The 21253-nt window shown below is 44.0% G+C and overlaps 1 long non-coding RNA gene across 1 annotated transcript; it reads left to right on the top strand.

The window, feature by feature from the left end:
- Positions 1 to 3620: 3620 nt before the first annotated feature.
- On the top strand, positions 3621 to 17070 carry LOC128838344 (uncharacterized). Its single transcript, XR_008445161.1, has 3 exons — positions 3621 to 3749; positions 16641 to 16714; positions 16826 to 17070. It is a non-coding gene; the product is annotated as an uncharacterized LOC128838344 (long non-coding RNA).
- Positions 17071 to 21253: the final 4183 nt, after the last annotated feature.

Below are 21253 nucleotides of genomic sequence, written 5' to 3'. Positions count from 1 at the left end.
GCAGTTTCTGAAGAGGATTCTCTGTCATAGCCCTTCCCATAGGAGGGAGCCCGGCCTAGATCCAGCCCTTAAATAAACTACCCACTGATCAGCTGCAGGTGGTGACACTCCCTGTCCACCTGGAGATCAGCCTGGCTCCTCCTCCTACTAAGGCATCCACAGCTGATGATGACTGTGGTGTCAGCCCTTACAATGAGCTGCCCTGGGTCTCTGCTGACAGCTCAAGGTTCTCATAGATCCCAAAGGGATCCCTGTGATCAACTCATCTGTCCCCCCTGTCTGACCCAGGCCCTGAATTAATCCCTGCTTGAACCAGAGCAGCTCTCTTAGGAAAACATCCCATCTTGATTTAAACCTGGCCAGAGCTAGAGAATGCACAGCAGCTCATGGGGGGAGCTGTAAACCAGGATGCCCATGTTCTATCCCCAGCACTGGGAGGGGATTGGGGTCTAGCGGAGGGCTAGAAGCCAGGACTCCCAGGGCCTGGACAGGGGCTGGAGGTGGATGGGGGGGAAGAGGGGCTTTAGCACAGCCCAGGCTGTTCTCTCCCCTTAATGTCTGGATCTGCCAGTCAAAAGGATCCAAGTCCCAGCTGCCTACTCAGCAATGAGCCAGATCTCTGTTCTGTACCCTCCCTGCCTGGGCACTGACCCACAAGACCCTCTCCCGCTTGCCTGAGGCTCTCCCTCCTATAACACTCTCCCACCCTGCTCCTGTTCTTGCTCAGGATGCACCTTGCCCGGGCCGTCTTCAAGGTCTGCGCCTTCAATGGGCACAGCTTTGGAGAGGCCACGTGGCCAATGTGCGGGTGATAAGTGCACCGATTGAGGCTCTGCTTGGGGAGCAGGCGCTGATGAAGCCAGCGTGGCGCCTGGCTGCCCACGCCCCCCTCCTCAGCGTGCATGTCTGCAGATCCTGGTGCTCTGTGACATTGCCATGGTGCAGCAGGTTCGAGACAACACAGGAGATGCTGTCCTGGCCCTAGCGAAGGAACTCACCGGGTACCGGGCCTAGCCAGGATGCCCGGGTTCTATCCCTGGTTCTCAAAGGGGGAACGAGTCTAGTGGGCTAGAGAGCAGGGGAGCTGGGTGCTATCCCTGGCTCAGGTGGGGAAAGGCAGGGGGTGAATGAGGTGATGTTCACAGCTCTTTCCCTGGGCAGGTACAACCTGTGCCATCGCTACGCCCAGTTGGGGAGCCAGAGACTTGGGCACGGGACCTACAAGGAGCCGGTCATCTGTGTGTATCAGTAAATTCCCCCCAAAGCACCCCTCAGTGTCAGGTCCCCATGTCACTTTCCTCACCCCCTTGAGCCAACCAGTCCCCCTGCTTGGGGTCTGGATTGGATCTGGCATCCCCCTACAGAGGAGAGGCCCCGTGTCCCATTTCCCCCTCACGCACACTCCCGAGCCAACCAGTCTGCCTCCCTGCCCTGGGGCCGGATCGGAGCTAGCACCCCTGGAAAGGTCATGCTCTCGGCTGGCTGTGACCCTGCTCTCCTGGAAGGTCAGACATGATGTCAGTCACTAATTGGTGCCAGTTTGGGTATGAGGAGACTGAAGAAGCTGGGGACTTTGCCAGGGGGCTCTTTGCTGCCAGATTCCAGGCTTCCAGCACAAGTGGTTCCCCCAGTGACCTCTCTGCTGCCCTCCTCAGTGCCCCCTGGTGCCTCTGCTGCTCCCCCACCCCCTCACCCCACCCCACCCTGCAATGCCCCAGTGCACTCTCCTTTCCCCAGACCCCTTCCACACTTAACTACTTCTCCTCCCAGTACCTCCAAACCCAAGGTGCCCCCTCCACCTCTATAACCCCCTCACCCTCTTTCTCCTCCACTCCGCCAAGTCCCTCATGCTCCTTAATCCCCCATGGCCCCTTTCCCCTCCACCCTTTGTGACCCTTCCCACGCCCTCTTTCCTATGATCTCTCTGACCCCCTCCTCCCCATGTTCCCCCAGGCCCAGGCCCTACAGGGATGGAATGGGATCCAGGCATCCGGGAGGACGCCCCTACCGGCAGAACCACAGTGCTGCTAGGCCCGGGGTGGGGGTGGGGGTACAGCAAGGGAAACAGACCCAGCCACCCAGGTGTCCAAGGCAGCTCTCCTGGGAGAGGGACAACAGTGCTGTCAGCCCCATGGGGAGGGAATGTGACCCAGACATCCAGGACAGCTCCACAGGGGCTCTGTAGTGCCTGGAGAAGGGGGGAGGGAATGGGACCCAGATGACTCCTTTAGGGGCTCTGCAGCTCCCAGCCCCTGGGAGTGGGGGTTGTAGGGAATGGGACCCATGCATCCAGGCTCCCGTCTCTGTGTCCCCCAGAACATGATGGTGCTGAGGGACCCGAATGGGGGTGGGGCCTGCATCCCAACTGGATGTGCAGAGATCCTGATTTCCCCTGGCTGATCAGGGATGGTGCTGACACCACGATAAGAGTCCTGACCCACTGCAGCTATAACAGGTAGCTGGGGGCCAGCACAGGGACAGGGGCGCAGTCCCAAGGGAGGGCCGGAGGACTGGGGGAGTGAGCACAGGGCGGGGAGGAGTGGGGGTCTCAGCCTGGGAGGTGGAGAGAGCTGGCTCCCAGCCTTGGGTGAGGGAGGGCAGAGAACTGGATCAGAGCACACCAATGTGGGGAGAACTGACTCCAAGCTGGAGGAGGGGCTCCCCAGGGTGGGTGGGGGTCCCAGCTTGAAGGGTGGAAGAAGTGGGGCACAGAGAGCCGCGGGCAGAGAGGAGTGGGTGGGGAACAACAGAGGAGTGCAGTGGTCTCAGGCCCCCACAGTTTATAGGTTAATCCATCTGGGCAGGTATTGCAGGGAGTTGGGGGGTCTCTACCCCCAAAGCAGATGACAGGAGCAGATCTCCAGCCCAGCAGATTCCCGCCCTCCCCCCCCCAGCCAGTCTGCTCCCCCAGGGTACACAGACGGGTATGGAAGACTAGGAGTTTGGGTTCAAGGAGCCGGAGAGGCTTGTCAGATTAATCTAAATTGACCCTGTAATCATGATATCCACTCAGTCCATACCTAAACTTCTGTCTTTCTCTCTTGCGCTCTTTCTAGCAACTCTAAAGACAAAACGGACAAGACCACAGAAACACCAAAGAAATGGCAGGAAAAGAGAAGGGAAGAAAAAGCCCCGGAGAAAGGATGGAGACACACTGCGTGCATGCCCCTGCTCCCCTCTAATGAGGGCTCGGGTCTTAAACACTTGTTTCAGTGGGTTTAAGCTCCCTAGAAGTGCCATGTAGAAGGACCTCCCTGTAAATAGTGAACAAGGTCCTTCGCCTCCAAACAAATGATTTGGGTATCCATTATATATCTGTAGCTCAAGGGCCACGCTTAAATATGGGCTCAGGTCTCTGTCTGTTTCACACCTTTGGGACCTAGTCTTTTAAATGCCCTGTGTGATTGATCTCTCCATGCAACAAGGGTTCAGTCCGTCCCCGCTTTCCCCCTCCCCCCTACTGAGATGGAGTAGCATCCCACTGAGCTGGAGAGGGAGGGACCACTCTCTGATCCCTGGTGGGCGGAGCCAGGCTGGCTCACCCCTCCTGCAGGAAGCTAAGTATAAAAGGCGGAGCCTGTAATGTAATTCCCCTTGAGCCAGGGAAGAGAACAGATGTCTTCAGAGTGCTCTTGAGCCTGAAGCTGCACTGTGCCCTGTCTGAGGATGAGACTGACCCAGGGGAAGAGTTGCTGGGATTGCTGCTTGCTGTATATCTTGAGAAGCTAGAGGCTGATCCTGAACTGCAGGTACCTTATAGTAGGAGAGTAGGAAGTAGTCCAGGGACAGCTGGCTATAGTTCAGTTCTGTGACTACCTGAATGCTGGTCAGTGTGTTTTGGTTGGCTCCCTGCTGAGCCAGTGGTGGAACCCTGGCATAGTTGGGGTCCTGGGCTGGGACCTGGTGGAGCAGGATGGGCTTGGGTCCCCCATGCCCTGCTACCAACCCTGCCTTGGGATAGTAGTCCTTAAGCTCAGAAGCCTGAGTTTGTCTGCTGGAGTCAGGGTGGTAAATCTTAGACTGTTTGTTTGCTCTACCCTGCTCAAGGGCCTGGGCTCCTCCAGATTGTTGGATTGCACTGTCCCACCTAAGGATCTGGTCTCTAATTCCTGGTAAGGGGTGGTGTTGCAGGGGTATAGTGAGGTGGTCAGGGGTGGCTCTATATATTTTGTTGCCCTCCTTCCCCCCCCCCACCCTTCCCCAGCATGGTGTGCCTGTGGCAGGTCTGCTGGTAATGTGGATTTGGCAGTGTGCCTGCAGGAGGTCTGCCAAAGCTGTGGGACTGGTGGACCTCCTGCAGGTATGCACGGAAGGCTGCCTGACTGCTGCCTGTAATAATGCTGTTCTGGTGGGACCTAACTGAGAGTGCCAGTTCAGGAGAAACTGTTTTAAAGCAGGGCAGTTACAGCCCAAGGCTGGGGTTTTTCCACCTCTAAGGCAAACCAAACCAGCCAGCCAAAGAGGACTGTGGTCTCAACCTACTGGCTAACTACCAGTCACACAAGCAATTCCCTTAGACACTCCAGTTTCCCAGTATCACCACCAGTGCCACTTGTTATGTGGACAAATGGTCATGAAAACCAATATCTCAGTAAAAGAAAGGTTCTCTTGATCCCAAAAGGACCAAGCCCCAGACCCAGGTTAATATACAAATCAGATCTTGCCCACAAATCATGCTGTTGCCAATCCTTTAGAATAAGGAATAAAAGGAAAAAGTTATGGATGAAAGCTAGAATTGGTTAAATGGAATCAATTATGTACAGTACTAGCAAAGTTCTTGGTTCAGGCTTGTAGCAGTGATGAAATAAACTGCAGGTTTAAAATCAGGTCTCTAGAGTACATCCCCCAACTGGGATGGGCCCTCAGTCCTTTGTTCAGGGCTTCTGTTTGTAGCAAAGTCCCTTCAGAGGTAAGGAGCAGGGCTGAAGACAAAATGGAGATAAGACATCAGCCTTTTATAGTCTTTTCCAGATGTAAGAACACCTCTTTGTCCTTACTGTGGAAAATTACAGCAAAATGGAATCTGGAGTCACATGGGCCAGTCCCTGCATACTTTGCTGAGTTACAAGGCGTATTTGCCTTCTCTCAATGGGTCAGTTGTATAGCTGACGATCCTTAGGTCTGCCTAGCCTGCTTGATGGCCAACTTGTCTGGGATGTCTCCCAGAAGCATAGCATACGTTTGAAATACAGACAGTATAGAGCCAATATTCATAACTTCAACTACAAAATTGATACGCACATAGACAGCATAATCATAACCAGCTGACCATAACCTTGTCTTAGACACCTCATTTGACCCCCTTTATACAAGATTTGATGCCACTACAGGACTTTGGTTGCAACCATGTTCTATATGGTCCCAGTTCAAATCAATAATGTGACACTGCCCTCACAGCAACCGTCAGGCTGCCCCCCCACGGCTTGCCGCCCCAGGCATGGGCTTGGCATGCTGGTATCTGGAGCCACCCCTGGTTAATACCCGGTATATGAAACAGTTGCATGCCAAACTGATTGATGGGGAGGGGAGATGGCTGTGATTATGTAAATCTCATTTGTTTGAGAGGAGAAGGGCAAGCAAGCAAGGTTGGTGCAGGAGAGTGTATGCAAATCTAATCTGGGGGAAGTGTGGGAGTGTATGAAAATGTGAGTGATGGTGGTTGGGGGTAAACACAAGCCTGATTACTGCATGGATGCATGCAGTCTCGGTTGTGGGGGAGGGGATAGGAGTAGCTAGGCACACACAAACCTGATTGAGGGAAGTGGGGGGAGGGTGCACTTGAACCATCTATCAGGAGATATGTTGTCTGGCACATTTTACCCTGCAAGAATGAATTTAGTCTAGGCTGGGCACATACAAAGGAGTCAGCTGCAGGGAAGAGGACATACAAATCTGCTGGGAATGCATGTGTGCACACACTTAAGTGGGGGATGATTGCTTATAAATATATTGTGGAGAAGAGCTGGATACATGGAATCATGACTGATTTTAGGTTGGGGTGTGTGAATGCAGGCTAACCTGATTTTTTGTGGGGGTTATAGACAAGCTGGTTACAATGAGTTTAATTGGTGGTTTTGTTTTTTTTGGTGGGGCATGCACACTTGATTGATGGGGAGAGAACACCAAACTAGCCTCTTCTAACATCACCATCTTGTACACCAAACATCCACAACTACTGGGCAAAAATCTTCTAGTAAAGAGGTGGGGGGGGGGGAAGAGGGATAGAGATGCATGTGGTCTCTTACAGTGGAAAGACTAATTATTACACAGTATTTTCATATGGAAGCCCTGTGAAGGTGAGATTCATCAGTGTATTTAAGTGTGTTCCCAGCTTGAAGCATGAACTTCAGTGAGTTGGGTCTCGTATGCTTAAGTACTTTCTGGAATTGGAGTTTTAAGGATGAACAATTACAGAGATGGGGTTGGGGGTGGGTTTTTTTGCTTGTATAGGTATTTAATACAAATAACTACGGTTGGAGGTTACCCTTTTGTATGACTTATTTTATTTATAAGCAATAAATATCAATAATGATGACATAAACAAGAATAAATAGTAGACTGACATAAATATACTGTTACAAATCCAGTAAAATAACCTGACAATATTGTCACAGCGCACAAGGAGAATAAATAGTAGCAACAGCTGTTAAAATGCCACTTCATCTCATAGTTTTTATGCCATATAAAAGATTCATTGATGTCAGTTAGTACTTCCAAAAAGCTGGTATTTTTATATCTAAATTTCCTTATGAGTTTTTCGCATATTTGAAAACTTCTTCTTAATTCTACTTGGATTCTCTTGCCAGCACTGAGGCTGAAGTTAACTGCATAGCTATTATGAAATAATTGGTATCTCTTCACTTCTATCCTGGTGAGCTGTAGGTCCTGGATTGCCGCTGGCATTCTCCTTCAGGGACTCCATGGGCTTGAGACCCTGTTGGGGCCACCTGAAATCTCCTTCAGTAATGCTAATTCAACTACTCTGGGGAAAAGTGTGTGTGTGGTGGTGGTTTTTTTTTTTTGTATTGAACAAGCCTTCTATGGAGTCTGTCAATAAGTAGAAAACATCTAGGCATTTCCATGTGACTGATCTCACAAACACACCAGCTGTATTGTGTGGTTTTTTTTTTCAGGTATGCATTTATCCCCTGGAAGTACTCTTTCACTCTAGTGAACTGGTGCTCCTCATTTTCTGGGTTGGTTAATTCTGTGCTCTCAAACATGCCTCCAGTCTCTGAATTTGCAGATAAAGTCCATACTGTCACCTGACTAGGGAACTCCCATCACAGGCAGTTGGCATGAGGATTTTGCTAAAGATGGTGAAATCCTCTTGGGCATTCTTTTACTGAATGATTGTACGATACCCATAATAATGTGAGAAGTAATAATCAGCTTGCGCTAGACCTTCTACCTGTCACTGTAGTGCATGTTAACCTGTCAGTTACCACAGCAAAGACTTTCCCTCCAGTTAAGGGAATACAGTTTGCATGTTGCAGAACTTCAATATCTAGATCAGTGATAGTCACTCCTTGGGAGTTCAGCAGCCAAATTAGTGATCAACATTACCCAAAAGAGCTACAGTTGTGTGAATGCATTGATTCATTTAGTATTCCTATTTAAACAGTATGAGAGGGGAAATATTTAGACATTTTTTATATAATGTATATTGGAGCAAGTTGACAACTTAATTGGTTAATGACCTAGTAAAAGCATACTGATTGGTTAATAACTTAGACTGGTTAATAATTAAATCACCCAGTGTTTTTATATCCTACACTGCAAAGACACATCAAAAAGCCACTTGTGGCTCAAGAGCTGAAGTCTGAGTATCACTGATCAAGATGCAAGTCATGAAATGTTCTGAGAAATACATACAATCAGAATAGTCCCCTCTGGTCCTTGAGATCATATTGTCTCCATTCATTGGGTTCTCCCCCCCCCCCCCATTTCTTCTCCATTGGGGCTTAATTAACTCACATGGTATTTCAGAAGAGTGGATGTATTGCATAATGCTTGATGTGTTATGCAATACATTCATGTGTTAGAAGTCACTGTGGGAAGAATCTGCAGAGAGGAGGGATTCCACTGTATCCTTCTGTCTTATCCTCAGTAGTTTCAGCATCCAGAACTGAAATGAAATGTTTGAAACACAAAGGGTAAAAATATAATTTTAATTGAATAGATCGCAATAAATCAGATGTTTTCTGCATGTAAGCTTGCAAGTCTTAGTATGTTCACTTTTTTTAAAGTCTCTAGGAAGCTTCTCAAACCTTGGAATACTAGGAATAGCTCTCATGAGGACTAATTAGTAGCAATGATAATCCTAGAAACACTACATGTGTCAAAGTCCGAGTACTTTGTGGTGTAGGGAGGGAAGTATCATTATCTGATAACCAAAGGGCTGGTGAGGTGCTGAAGTATTCAACATGTGTACTTTGTTGCTTGGTCTGCCAATTACCTACTGCACAACAGTACTGATGTGGGAGATTATGAAGATCTGTGAAAATAAATAATAGTAGAAACACAGGAAAAATAAATCCATGTCACTGAAAATCCATTTCCAGGACAGGAAGAGTCTAAAGTGGCTGCCATGGAAATCAGTTGCTATTTGGCCATTGAACCTGTGGAAGGAAGGATCAGGCCCTATATAAACAGAATTATAAAATATTTGCTATCTCTGTTCAGCTGTATAAATTGCACTAATGTTGGTTGACTTACTCCAGGGAAAAGTTTTGTACTGTACCTTAGTTACTAAGTTGTCTTGTGAGTTTATCAGTACAAAACATCTGGGTATTTCCATGTGAATGATCTCCCAGGCACACAAGCTGTATTGCTTTTCTATAGCTAGAGATCAACACTCAGATCATCCAGAGCTCTGAGATGATGATGATAGAGAGCCACTGACTAAGCCAGCCCTGATTATAGAATGGGCCCCACCTGAGAATTAGGCGATTCCAGGTTTAACTACTGAGTGGGCCCAGCTGACAAAGGGCTGGAAGAAAGAGAATGCAGGGAGTCAAAAGGGTCCTGAGTGAGCAGGGAAGTGTAGACAGTGTTAGATTGATGGGGCGGGGGAAGTCTTCTGTTGACCTTGCTACCGCCTCTTGGGGAGATGGATTGACTACAGTGAAAGGAGAACCCCTCCCATTGCTGTAGTGAGAATGTACACTGAACATTCCTTTTGAATGTTCACCTTTGATTTATCAAATAGTAATTATCTGTGGGCCAGTAGGGAGATGACGGGCCCTTATATGAATTTTGGGGAGGAGAGCTGAGGGAGTTGGAGGACAGTGTTATGGACTACTAAAGCATAAGACCAGTGTGCTTCTGAAATGGGAGGTGAAAGACCATAGATAGAGCTAAGTGTTGCTTGGTTGATGGAGGGCTATATAAATACTGATTAAGTGCTTTTGTTTGTATTGTATGTGTTCTGCTATTTGTTTTTGGGACACCTCATAGGTGCAAGTAGCCAGTTACATCACTTAGTCCTTTGTGCATTTCTGGAAGGCACTCGCATACTACAGTGTCTCAGTCACATAAGAACCTGCATACATTTCTTAACTTTTAAAAAATGTTGCCTTTTTGATTTAAAAATTAATTTGGCACTAGTTTTGCATTGACAACTGTTTGTTACCATTTTAAAGCTTTCTGTAATGTGTGTCCAAAAGTAACCCCTTTCTGCATACATCCTACACAGGTCCATTTATTTGTACCAGGAATACTGGTCAGCTATAAAGAAGTAAGTTAACTAAATATATTTGGCATCTCATTCAAACCTAGGGGGGTGAGAAAGAGGAAGCATATTTTCTCCATTTTCATGTGCATCAAGGTGGGGGAATATATTCCAGATTGTCCCACTAGTGGAAGTCAGGCAGATGGTATGGATCACCTCAAAATAAGAATATATTGGCTTTTCATTACATATGATCTAGAATATTTTTAAAATATTCTTATTTATTGAGAATCAATTCAGGATCCATGTCCTTGACTAGAAAGTCATATCTTTGTGTTTTTTCATTCTTCATCAAATTCACAATTGGTATAAATATACTTCAATGACAGGAGTCACACTTGCTTATCCAAGCAGTGAATTTGGCCTCCTGGTGGTATTATACGATAAAATACTTAAAATATCACTTTAGCAACAGTATCAGAATTCTCAACTCAACTGCCTAACATTAGGTCAGGTGAGTACTACCCAGAGACATCTACACGGAACACATCACAGGACACTGCCAGTACCAGGTCGAGTAAACGAGAACACTGAGCAGGGAAATAACCCACTTCCTTCCCTGAGGAACCAAGGAACGCACCCCACCCACGTACTTATTCTCTACACCAATACCTACTTAGAGTCTTAATACATTCCATGGGTGGAGTACCTGAGCGCATATATCCACTGATGCTTTAAAAACTCCCACACCCCAATTTGGATCTATGCTTGTTATGTGATATGTATGAACCTTGAATGTAACCAATACTTGCAATCCTCCATAACCCAAGCCAACCCCAGCTGTGCAGTAAATTTGATTTAAAATGTTTTTAATAAAAATTAATTGGTATGCATAAATGTTCTTAAACATAAGGTATTTACCCATCTGCACCATCACTTACAGATTATTTCTTCACCACTTCAATGTAGCTTTGGCAGAACTGGGAGGAAAGTAACTATAGCCATAAGAAGAGTTTTTCAATACTACAGAGCACTAGATGGTGCCTTTTCCCAAGTTTCTCAGAATACATGTAGTGCAATTGATCTCTGCTCTTTTCATCACAGTAATTCCTGTAATGTGTCAAACTTCACATTTTACTTAAAGTTGCAAAGAAAAATGTATCTGAGGCTATCATTTAGACATGTCTAAGGCAAAACAGATCTATACTGAAAGACAGTACTATAAAGTGACAAGAGAAAATCCCTTCATCTACATAGATTTTTTTTAAATTATATATACAGTAGCATTCCAGAAGCTATTGTAAGTGAAGACCAGAAGGGAATCTATTCCCTAATAAATAGCATGAAAGATTTAAAGTATACTTGGTTTTAATTCATGTTAGATATTTGGATTTGTTTGAATTAATGACTCTAATATCTTAGCAAGACATAATGGCTTTGCATTAGCAAGAAGAGACTCAGTTATCACTTGAGCATGAGCCTTTGCTCCTTGAGTGACAGTGGCTAAGAGGGCTACAGAAATAGTGTGCTCAGCCTATCCAGGCATCCATCCCTCTGCTCAATTCTAGAGTGAAGTTCCTAGCTTCCAAACATTGGTTTTGACACCCTTCCTTTACACCTCATACAAACTTGAACAAGCTAATAGTTTCCCCCATGCAGCCATTCACAGCTGGGGGCTGTCGCTATAGCAAAAAATTTAAGGTGGGAAGAGCATAAAAATAGATAAAACAGTGGAGGTAATGTGGAAGATACAAGGATGCAAATGGATGGAATGCAAGCCATATGAGCAAAGGCTAAAGGAACGGAGTATGTTTAGCTCAGAAAAGAGGAGATTAAGGGGGATATAATGGGGGATCTACAGATACTTGAAAGGCTGCCATAAAAAAAGATGGAGGAAAAGTTGTTCTCTTTTGCCACAGATGACATCACAAGAGGCAATGGGTACAGCCTAGCAGGTTTAGATTTAGGAAGTTTTTCCTGCTATTTAATCTTAGGCTACATCTACATCTACACTACGGGGTGGGGGGGGGAGGGGGCACGACTTAAGATACGCAAATTCAGCTACGTGAATAGCATAGCTGAATTCAACGTATCGCAGCCGACTTACCCCACTGTAGGGACAGTGGCAGAATTGACCTCTGTGGCTTCCTGTCGACGGCGCTTACTCCCACCTCCGCTGGTGGAAAAGTAAGAGCGTCAATTCGGTGATCGATTGTCACGTCCCAATGGAATGCAATAAATCGATCCCCGAGAGGTCAATTTCTACCTGCCGATTCAGGCGGGTAGGGTAGACCCAGCTTAAGAAAGTAGGAGAATGGGAACAGACTGCCTCCAGAAGTTGTGAAAGTGGTTTGTTTGTTTTTTGGTTTTGTTTTTCCCCACTGGAGGTTTTCAAAAGGAGACTGGATAGCCATCTGTCTTGGATGATTTAAACACAACAAATCCTGCATCTTGGCAGAGGGTTAGACTAGATGACCGCAAGGGTTCTTTCTAACCCTACAATTCAAAGATTCAGAGGAACCCAAACACACTCCTATTAAAAACTGTGAAATTAATGCAAAATTATGCTAACATAGTGGGATGGAGAGCTTTAAATGTCTCTCAGTGAACCTACAAGAGACAGAAGGGAAATGCCAAAAATATTGTTTAATAAACTCTGAACACTCAAAGTACAAAATTAAACCGATCAGGTGGGTGAGGCAATATTTTTTTTTTATTGGACCAACTTCTCTTAGTAAGAGGAGCTCTGTGTAAACTCAAGCTTCTCTCTCACCAACAGAATTTGGTCCAATAAAAGATATTGCCTCCTCCACATTGTCTCTCTAATATACTGGGACCAATACAGCTATACCACTACTGAATACACTATTAAATCTTGTATAAAAGACAAGATGTTATGTAGACCTGTTGGGATGATGGTGTTTCTGGTTTACTTTCCCTTTTGGAGACCCATGTAAGATCATTTGAGTCCTACAAGGCTGAGACTTTCAAACTGCACCCAAGCAAGGATAGTAGCAAACAAATTGTATGAGTAATTGAGGATTACATTTTAGTGAATAAAGTTCCATGGAAGACACTGAGAATGGACTTCATGTAGAAGAAATGAAAAGATAAGCGAATGTAGAAGGTTAGTGAGAGGGTAAGTGTGTGTGTGTATATTTTTATATATATAATATAGTCCAGATTTCTAACACTGTAGCAAATACCTTTCAGTTTGGATATATTCCCGAGAGATGGTTCCCCTTACTATAGCATTCCCTCCTGTATTTTGTTCTGAGTTTTGGATTGGTTTCATTTTTTTAAAACTGGCGTGTGGAAATATCCAACACACTTCCTTCAGTATCCTTTCTGTAAGGGGGAACTTGTCCTGCATATAGTAATTAGTGTTAGTCTTCCATGCTTCTGGAGAGACTTGTTACTTCATTTCCTTGTCCGATTTCCTAATAGCTAGGCACAGGGTGAGTTGACTGCTGTTATTGACAGGATATTTTAAGCACAGATTAGCTGTCTGTCCCTGCTGCCTGCTTATTTGTTTCACCCACCTGTAAAATCTTGTCATTTAAATAGTAAGCTGTTTGGGGCAGGGACTTTCATTTACTATGTCTGCTCAGTGCTGAGCAAAGTGGGACCTTAACCTGGTTGAGGGTACTACAATATAAATATTTTAATAAAGCCTAACCTCATAAAAATTGTCCTCTAGTCCTTGGTGCAAGATTCCTATATCATTGTTTTGTTTCTATTGCAGTAGCACTTAAGAATCCAAATTTGGAGTCTGGATCTCATTATACTAGACTCTGTATATACAAAGACCACGTCTGCCTCATAGAGGTCACAATTTGTGTTAGGGAAGTATTCCAATACTTGGAAATTAATCAAAGAAATAGTTGTTTGGAATCCTTATGACTGTAGTGACACCTATCAGGAACAACTTCCAACTGTGGAAATGAGGTTGACACAAACTAAAAATAGTCAGTCAACTTTCCTAATATCTGTAAAAGTTAACAACTAAACTATTGGATGAAAGACTAAACAAATGGGACAAATCGGTTAAAAATGGATTGTCTAGAACAGTATGTGTACCTTTTTACCATAACCAATACTTTATTTCTGACTATCATATTCTGATATACTGCTAATGTAAAAAATACTTCATTATCAACAATTCTGTTTTCTTTTTTTTAAATACCAATAAAAAATATAGGCCATAGAACTAGAAATTGCTATAAAAATGAGAAAACTAAGACTCCCAATTAACTTTTTATTGGTTGAATGCTCTGGCTTTGACTGAGCTTCAGCTAAAAAGACAAGCTACCAGCCTGGAATGCTAACTTCAAGAGTGAGACTTTGAGCCCAGAACTGGTGATCCTACATGTAGGCTACAGGAAGCCCTTCTGTGCATGAGGAAAAACAAGGCCTACTCAATCATCAAAGTGCTTCTTTAGAGGTAGAACAGTCCCCTAAATTGGCAAAGATGGTTCAAAACTTGTCCTTACTACTGATCATACTGTAATACATGACCTCTCAGAATTAAGACCCAGTTACTACCACTTGGTAGTATCAACCAAGCAACATAGACATGTTCTGGGTTGCAAATAACACTGTTCCATTTAGCAGGAAAATGAAATACTTGACTCAGACAGTGGAGAGAAGCCAAGAAGTGAATTCTCAGGAAGAATATCTATAGACAGGATATTTTAAAATGAAAAGGTGGGAGTTGAAAAACTTTAGTACTATAGATTATAAAACTTGTATTTCTCCTGACAATGGATGCAACTGGTATTCTCCACAGAAGATCATTTTCTCTACTGAATGTGAGAATCTATATAGACTTTGGGATCAGCAGGTAGTGATCAATCTATCGGATCACTTTATCACAATCACTCTGCCATCAACTCCTATACACAATTTCAGCCATGGTGGAGTATCTTAGGTAGATTCCCCCACACCCCACCCCCAGTGTAGACCAGGCCTAAGAGAAATCTGGCTCCAGGTTCTTGTACCAGGGAAATTCAGAGGCAGTAATAGTATATGGTACACACTTTTTCTCAGGGAACCCATGGAAAGACAACTCTAGACAAAATCTTCCATGGATTTTTGTTTTGGTAATTCATGGAATTTTGCCAAGCTTGCCCAAAATGTCATTTAAAAATGCCTCCAAGTCACTGAACAAAACTTTGACCTATAATAGCAGTCATAAGTCCCATTGAAAAAGGTGACCTCAGATGTCACAGAGAGTATTCTGAGCAACACTTTATTTCAAAGTGGTTTATTTCTGAAGAGGAGGAGGGTTTAATTAAATTCTCCCAATTTTCTCCACTTGTATTCACTGCCCACACACACACTTGGAGGTTGAGGAATGCTAAATGTTCCTCCATACAGAATGCTAAATGCTGATCCACATGACAGCCAGATAAGATTGCTTGAGAAATCTGCAATCTGTTCTCTCTGCCATGGGCCTGGTTCTGGCCTCCCAAGACAATAAGCTTGGGGCATAAAGTTGGGTCACCTGCATGAACATGTGTATTACTTCCAAACTCCACTGAAGTTTGACCCACTTACACCAGGGCTAAATTTACTCCAGTATGTTTAAATATATACATCTGTGAGTATTAACATTTGGCAAATTACATAATTTTACTATTTAAATTAAGTTTGTTCTGCAGGTGAGGGACAGATCTTGGAAATTTCCTATCAACAAGCATATTTCTCAGCTACTAATTCATATGTTAAATCCTAGAAAGATCACTTGTTGGACCAAAAAAAGAGCAGTTTTCTCCTTCCTGAAACATGTGCCCGGCTTTCATGAAACAGACACACCTTTTAGTCTCACCTAACTAGGAAAATTACCTCTTGCATGATGTCAACAAGTTTCAGCAACAGGGTCAGCACCTGTTCACTTGCATATGGTTTAATTGCAAGCATGGATCAGGACAAGCTGTGTTTTGCACCTTCAGGAAACTAGTTAGGGCCAGCTTGAAGGCCTGTTATCAGCAACAGCTAACTTTTCTAGTATAGACCCAGCCTTCTGAAACACAGACCAACAATCAAGACCATAGCACAATATAGCATTGTACTATCCATATAAAATGAGTCCCAGATAAATGGGACAAAACCAAATAACATGACTCCCCCAACCAGGTATTTTTGTCAGAGTAGGTGAGCCCTTAGTTTTTTGTGTTTCCTTGGGGCTACCTTCACTAGAGAATTGTACATACTCCTCTTATATGAATGTGACTGTGCTGCTGCTGCAACTAGGCAACCTGTTGGAGCACAGAGCACTGCATCCACAGAGAGCATTTCCTACAAGCATTGTCATTCATCTAGATTGAGGAATATATTCCATAATGCCTGGCATCCTGGAGCAGGTGCATAGGATCTGGGATTCACAATATATCTATTTTCACCTGTTCACATTTTTGGTTCATTCCAAAGCTCGGGGTGGGGGTGGCACAAACTTTTTTTTTCCTGGCATGAGGGCTACATCGGGTTTCCAAAATTTGAATGGCAGGCCAGTTAGGGGAGGCTGTGCCTCCCCAAACAGCCAGGCATGGCCTGGCTCCTAACCCCTATTCAACCCCCTGCCCCTGCTTCTCACCCCCTGACAGTCCCCCAGGACTCCTACTGCATCCAAACCCCCTGCTTCCTGTCCCCTGACAGCCCCCCTGGGACACCTTCCCCATCCACCACCCCCTGCCCCTGACTGCCCCCTGGGACCTGTGCCCCCATTCAGCCACTCCTGTTCCCTGCCCTCTGACCACCCCAAGCCATGTCCACCCCCTGACCACCACCCTGAACTCCCCTGCCCTCTTACCACACTGCCTGGAGCCCTGGTGGCTGGCGTGAGCTGAGGCTGCGGGGGAGGGAGAACAGTGGGGAAGGGGCTTGCCGGCTGGGCAGGAGGGTCCTGCAGGCAGTAGTTTGTCCACTTCTGGCATAGGTGGTAGTAATTAAAGCCTCTCATTTTCAGATGCCATAGCTGTAAGTCATCCGTTCCCTCTTCACACACTGCTGGACCACTTTTGAGTAGCAGCATTCAAGGAGGTAAGTTCCTTGTTTTTAATATTTTAATTTATCCTATAACCTTCTAATTTTTATTGTATTTTCTTTGCTTTTTTTATTTTATTTCATGCTGGCTGTATGGATTGAGCACAGGATGACTGAGCCACCAATGAAATACATCTGTGAAAAAGGCAACTGCAATCCTAGGATGCAGGAGAAGCATTTCCAGTGATAGAGGGGGGGAATGACATCATGATTGGACTTCACTCTCTCTACAACCCCACACCTGCAAGTACTGGAGGAAAGACTGAACTGAGGGGGAAGTGCTGGTCCCAAGCAGGAAAGAAGGAAGCCTGCCTTGTATGCTTCTCTCAAATATTAAAGAGTACAATAGGCTTAGATTGTGGTTTTGTTTTATTTTGTACAGTAATCTACTTTGATCTGTTTGCTACCACTTAAAAGCTATTTTATACTTTACCTAAAACACTCTGAAGTGCAAAGGGGATAAATCTCATGATTAAGAGTTGGTGCATGCCACTTTCCTTTGTAGAAGTGGCGGTCTGGGCAACAAATTCATACTGGACAGGTTTTGACTAGGCTAGGATGGTGCAGCTCTGAGGTCTTGAGCTGGGAGTATTTTGGCTGCACCCTCTCTATTGTGGGTGCATGAGTGGCTGGCCAGAGCATTCATGAACACAGTTGGGTGTGGTTCCTGTCTGTTGGTGTGAGGGCAAGTGTGGAGGGCTATGCAGCTTATCACATCACAGTGCAAGAGGGATCCCAGATTGGTGAGACTGAGGGCTCAGCTGTACCTCAGTTCCAGGTGGCACCCTGGGGTGTGTGGGGAAGAACCCATCACAACTGGTAAGACCTCATCTGGAATACTATGTACAGTTCTGGTCATCCATGTTCAAGAAAGATGAATTTAAATTGGACCAGGTGCAGAGAAGAGCTACTAGGGTAATTGGGGGGAGATGGAGAGCCTATTTTAAGAGGGGCAACTGGAATAGCTTGGCTTGTTTGGCCTAGCAAAAAGAAGGCTGAGAAGGGTTATGATATGGAAAGGGGTAAACAGTGCGGTGACAAAACTTGCAAAGGATACATACACAAGATAGTTGCACCCAAAGCAGACTGCAAAGAGGTACAAAGAGATCTCCCAAAACTTGGTGACTGGACAACAAAATAGCAGATGAAATTCAATGTGCATAAATGCAAAGTAATGCAGAATGGAAAACATAATCCCAACTAGACATACAAAATGATGGGGTCTAAATTAGCTGTTACCACTCAAGAAAGATCTTGGAGTCATTGTGGATAGTTCTCTGAAAACATCCATTCAATGTACAGCAGCAGTCAAAAAAAACTAACAATGTTGGGAATCATTAGGAAAGGGATAGATAATAAGACAGAAAATATCATAATGCTGCTATATAAATCCCTGGTATACTCACATCTTGAATACTGTGTGCAAATCTGGTGTGTCCTCCCTGTCAATCTCAAAAGATGTATCTTGGAATTGGAAAGGGTACAGAAAGGGGCAACAAATGACTAGGGGTATGGAATAGCTTCCATATGAGGAGAGATTAATAAAACTCAGACTTTTCATCTTAGAAGACAGGCGACTAAGGCGGGACATGACAGAGGTTTATAAAACCATTACTGGTGTGGAGAAATAAGGAAGTGTTTTCTCCTTCTCATAACACAAGAACAAATGAAATTAATAGGCAGCAGGTTTCAAACAAAAGGAAGTATTTCTTCACACATCGCAGAGTCAACCTGTGAAACTTTTTGCCACAGGATGTTGTGAAGGCCAAGACTACAACAGGGTTAAAAAAAAATTTAGTTTAAGTTCAGGGAGGATAGGTCCACCAATGGTATTAGCCAGGATGGGCAGGGATGGTGACCCTAGCCTCTGTTTGCCAGAAGCTGGGAATGGATTCCCTCTGAAGCACCTGGCATTGGCCCTATTGGAAGACAGGATACTGGGCTAGATGGACCTTTGATCTGACCCTGTACGGCCATTCTTATGCTCTCTATGTACACTAGGGGGTAAATATCACAGAAGGTGAAGAGCTATTTAAGATAAAGGACAATGCTGGCACAAGGACAAATGGATATAAACTGGTCTTGAACAAATTCAGTCTGGAAATTAGAAGATTTAGAGGAGTGAGGTGAGATTGTTTGGGATGGTAAGGGCCCTTAGCAGCCCTGGCTTCCACTTTGTCTTATTTCTAAAAGCTTCATAGGAAGGGGATTTTTTTTTTTTGCCTTCTTACTTCTGGGTTTGAGGGATAGATAGATATATTTTTTTTTTTAAACTTCCTTTCTCGGAAGCATCAAGGTGGGCCATAGCTGAAGATGGACCATTGAATACAGATGGTGCAGGGCTCTGAGGTGACACCAAGCATTTTTCTCTCAGGTGCTTGGCTGGTTAATTCTTGTTCACATGCTCAGGGTTTAACTGATCACCAAATGTTGGGAAGGGATTTTCCCGCAGGTTATATTGGCAGTGACTTTAAAGGTTTTTGCCATCCTTTGCAGCACTGTGGGTGTGGGTCACTTGCCAAGATTATTTGGTATGTCACATAATCATTTCCCTCTCATTGCAGCAGCCTTGGGCACTAGTGCACCTTGGTGCCTATTCTCTGCCAGTGACCTATAATAATCTAGTGTCTTGTGGGATGTAATACGTGATTTAATTTTGGTTTTTGACTTTAGTGTGAAGGTGGTGGCCTGTGGTATATAGGAGGTCTAGGTGATCTGGTGGTCCCTTCAGTTCTTAAACTCTGATTTCAGTGTGTTGTAACTGAATTAACAAGATTCTTTTCTCATATCTCTCTAGTACCCAATACAGGAATGCTCCAGGCCTGGGTATAAAGGGAGGACATCTTTCCAGCTCCCTCCATGTGGCCCAGCAAGTTTCCTAAATCCTGAATGCCTTGCCTCCGATGTATCCGACTCCATTGCCAGGGATGAGAACTGAATGCTAGGCCTGTGTGGTATTAGTACTGTAGATTGAAAGAATTCCCTATCAAATCAGCTAAATTTACAAGTAAAATTGTGTCCCTTTCAGAGTCACTCTTCATAAAACAGCAAGAGTTTAGCAGCTCTGGATGTTTGAACTTTGGGGAAACTGTACCACCTCTTTTATATTTTTGTTTGCTAATATGTTAACAGTTTATATATTTATCACTTGCTTGGACTCATCTGTATCAGTTATGCTTTCATATGTTCAAAAAATAATTTTTCCATAACACAAGAGGGTACTTTAAAGTAAAAGGTAACAAACTTAAACAGTTACAAAAAATATACTGCACTTGTTCACACCCATTATAATTAACCAGGGCAATTTGTTGCCTTAGGATATTCTATACAATAGAATAATTAGTTATTGTTTGTACAGAGTGCTTTAGACATCTACAGTGTGCTATACTAGAAAAGTATTCATGTGAAAATAAAAATAGCCTCTTCATTTATCCAGCTATGATGAAATTACAAGATTATCAATCCAAAGGTCTATGAAATAAACTGATTATAAATTAGATTTAAGAAAAAAATGTCTTTACCCTGATATAAAATTATATTAGGGCAGGTTTGTATCTTCCTTTGAAGCAAATGACAATGGCTAAAGCCAGAAGCAGGATCTTGAACTAGATAGACCATAGACCTATTCCTAGCAGTTCTTTCATTCTAATTATATAATCCATATGCAAAAATGCATATGACTGGAATAACTAAGAAATAACATAAAATGCAAATATGGCAGGAATGATATTATTCTACAACCATAAAAAATACAACATGTATGCACAGATCTGGCCAACGGAATAATAAGAGAAGACCCCAGCAATAACAAGGAAGTTCACAAGGGTGTCAGGGAAAGACTGTATATCATAATAAAAAAAAGCACCTCCATTGACCTGTTCTGCTTAGGTATTTTTAAATAATTATTTTGTTAAAATTCTTAGAAAGGGAGCCAGGTTGTCCTAAAATCACTAGGGATTATCTTTGTATTGTCTGTAAGCTTTTACATGAGCAACCTATCCAAGACCTTTTAAATCAGGTGGCTGTGTCTGAATGGTCTTTCTTTATCCACTGTACAGCTAATGAGCATGTCATGGCTAACATGAGATGACAAATAATTTTAGAGCCAGATTTTTAAAGGTAGTTAGATGCAGATAAGTTATGTTAGGATTTTCCAAAACACCTAAGTCTCAAGTATAATTTATACATATTTTAAATACCACTGTTTCTGGGGGCAGGGGAGAGTATTTTTTCCACTTGGAGTTGAGAAACATCTTTTTGGTGTGAATTCCAGAGTCCTACAAATCAAACAAGATAGAATATCATTCAAATAGAAAATAAACCAGTTTTGGGACTTAAAACTATTATTGAATTGTATTATGTACAAGAAAACAAGATACCTACAGGAACAGCCTATCTTGATGCTACACAAACTCAATTACTGTGTAGCTTTTAGGGTATTAGTGGCAAGGTTGAGTAGTATTTAGTAGAGAAGGGAAAAAAGGCAGATCTTGGTCTCATTTATAACTGTATAAGTGAGAAATAACTATGCTGAAG

The sequence above is a fragment of the Malaclemys terrapin genome, chromosome 5 (assembly GCF_027887155.1).
Source record: "Malaclemys terrapin pileata isolate rMalTer1 chromosome 5, rMalTer1.hap1, whole genome shotgun sequence".
NCBI lineage: Eukaryota > Metazoa > Chordata > Testudines > Emydidae > Malaclemys > Malaclemys terrapin.
Note: the sequence above shows the minus strand (reverse complement) of the source record. Positions and strands in the feature narration are given on the sequence as shown.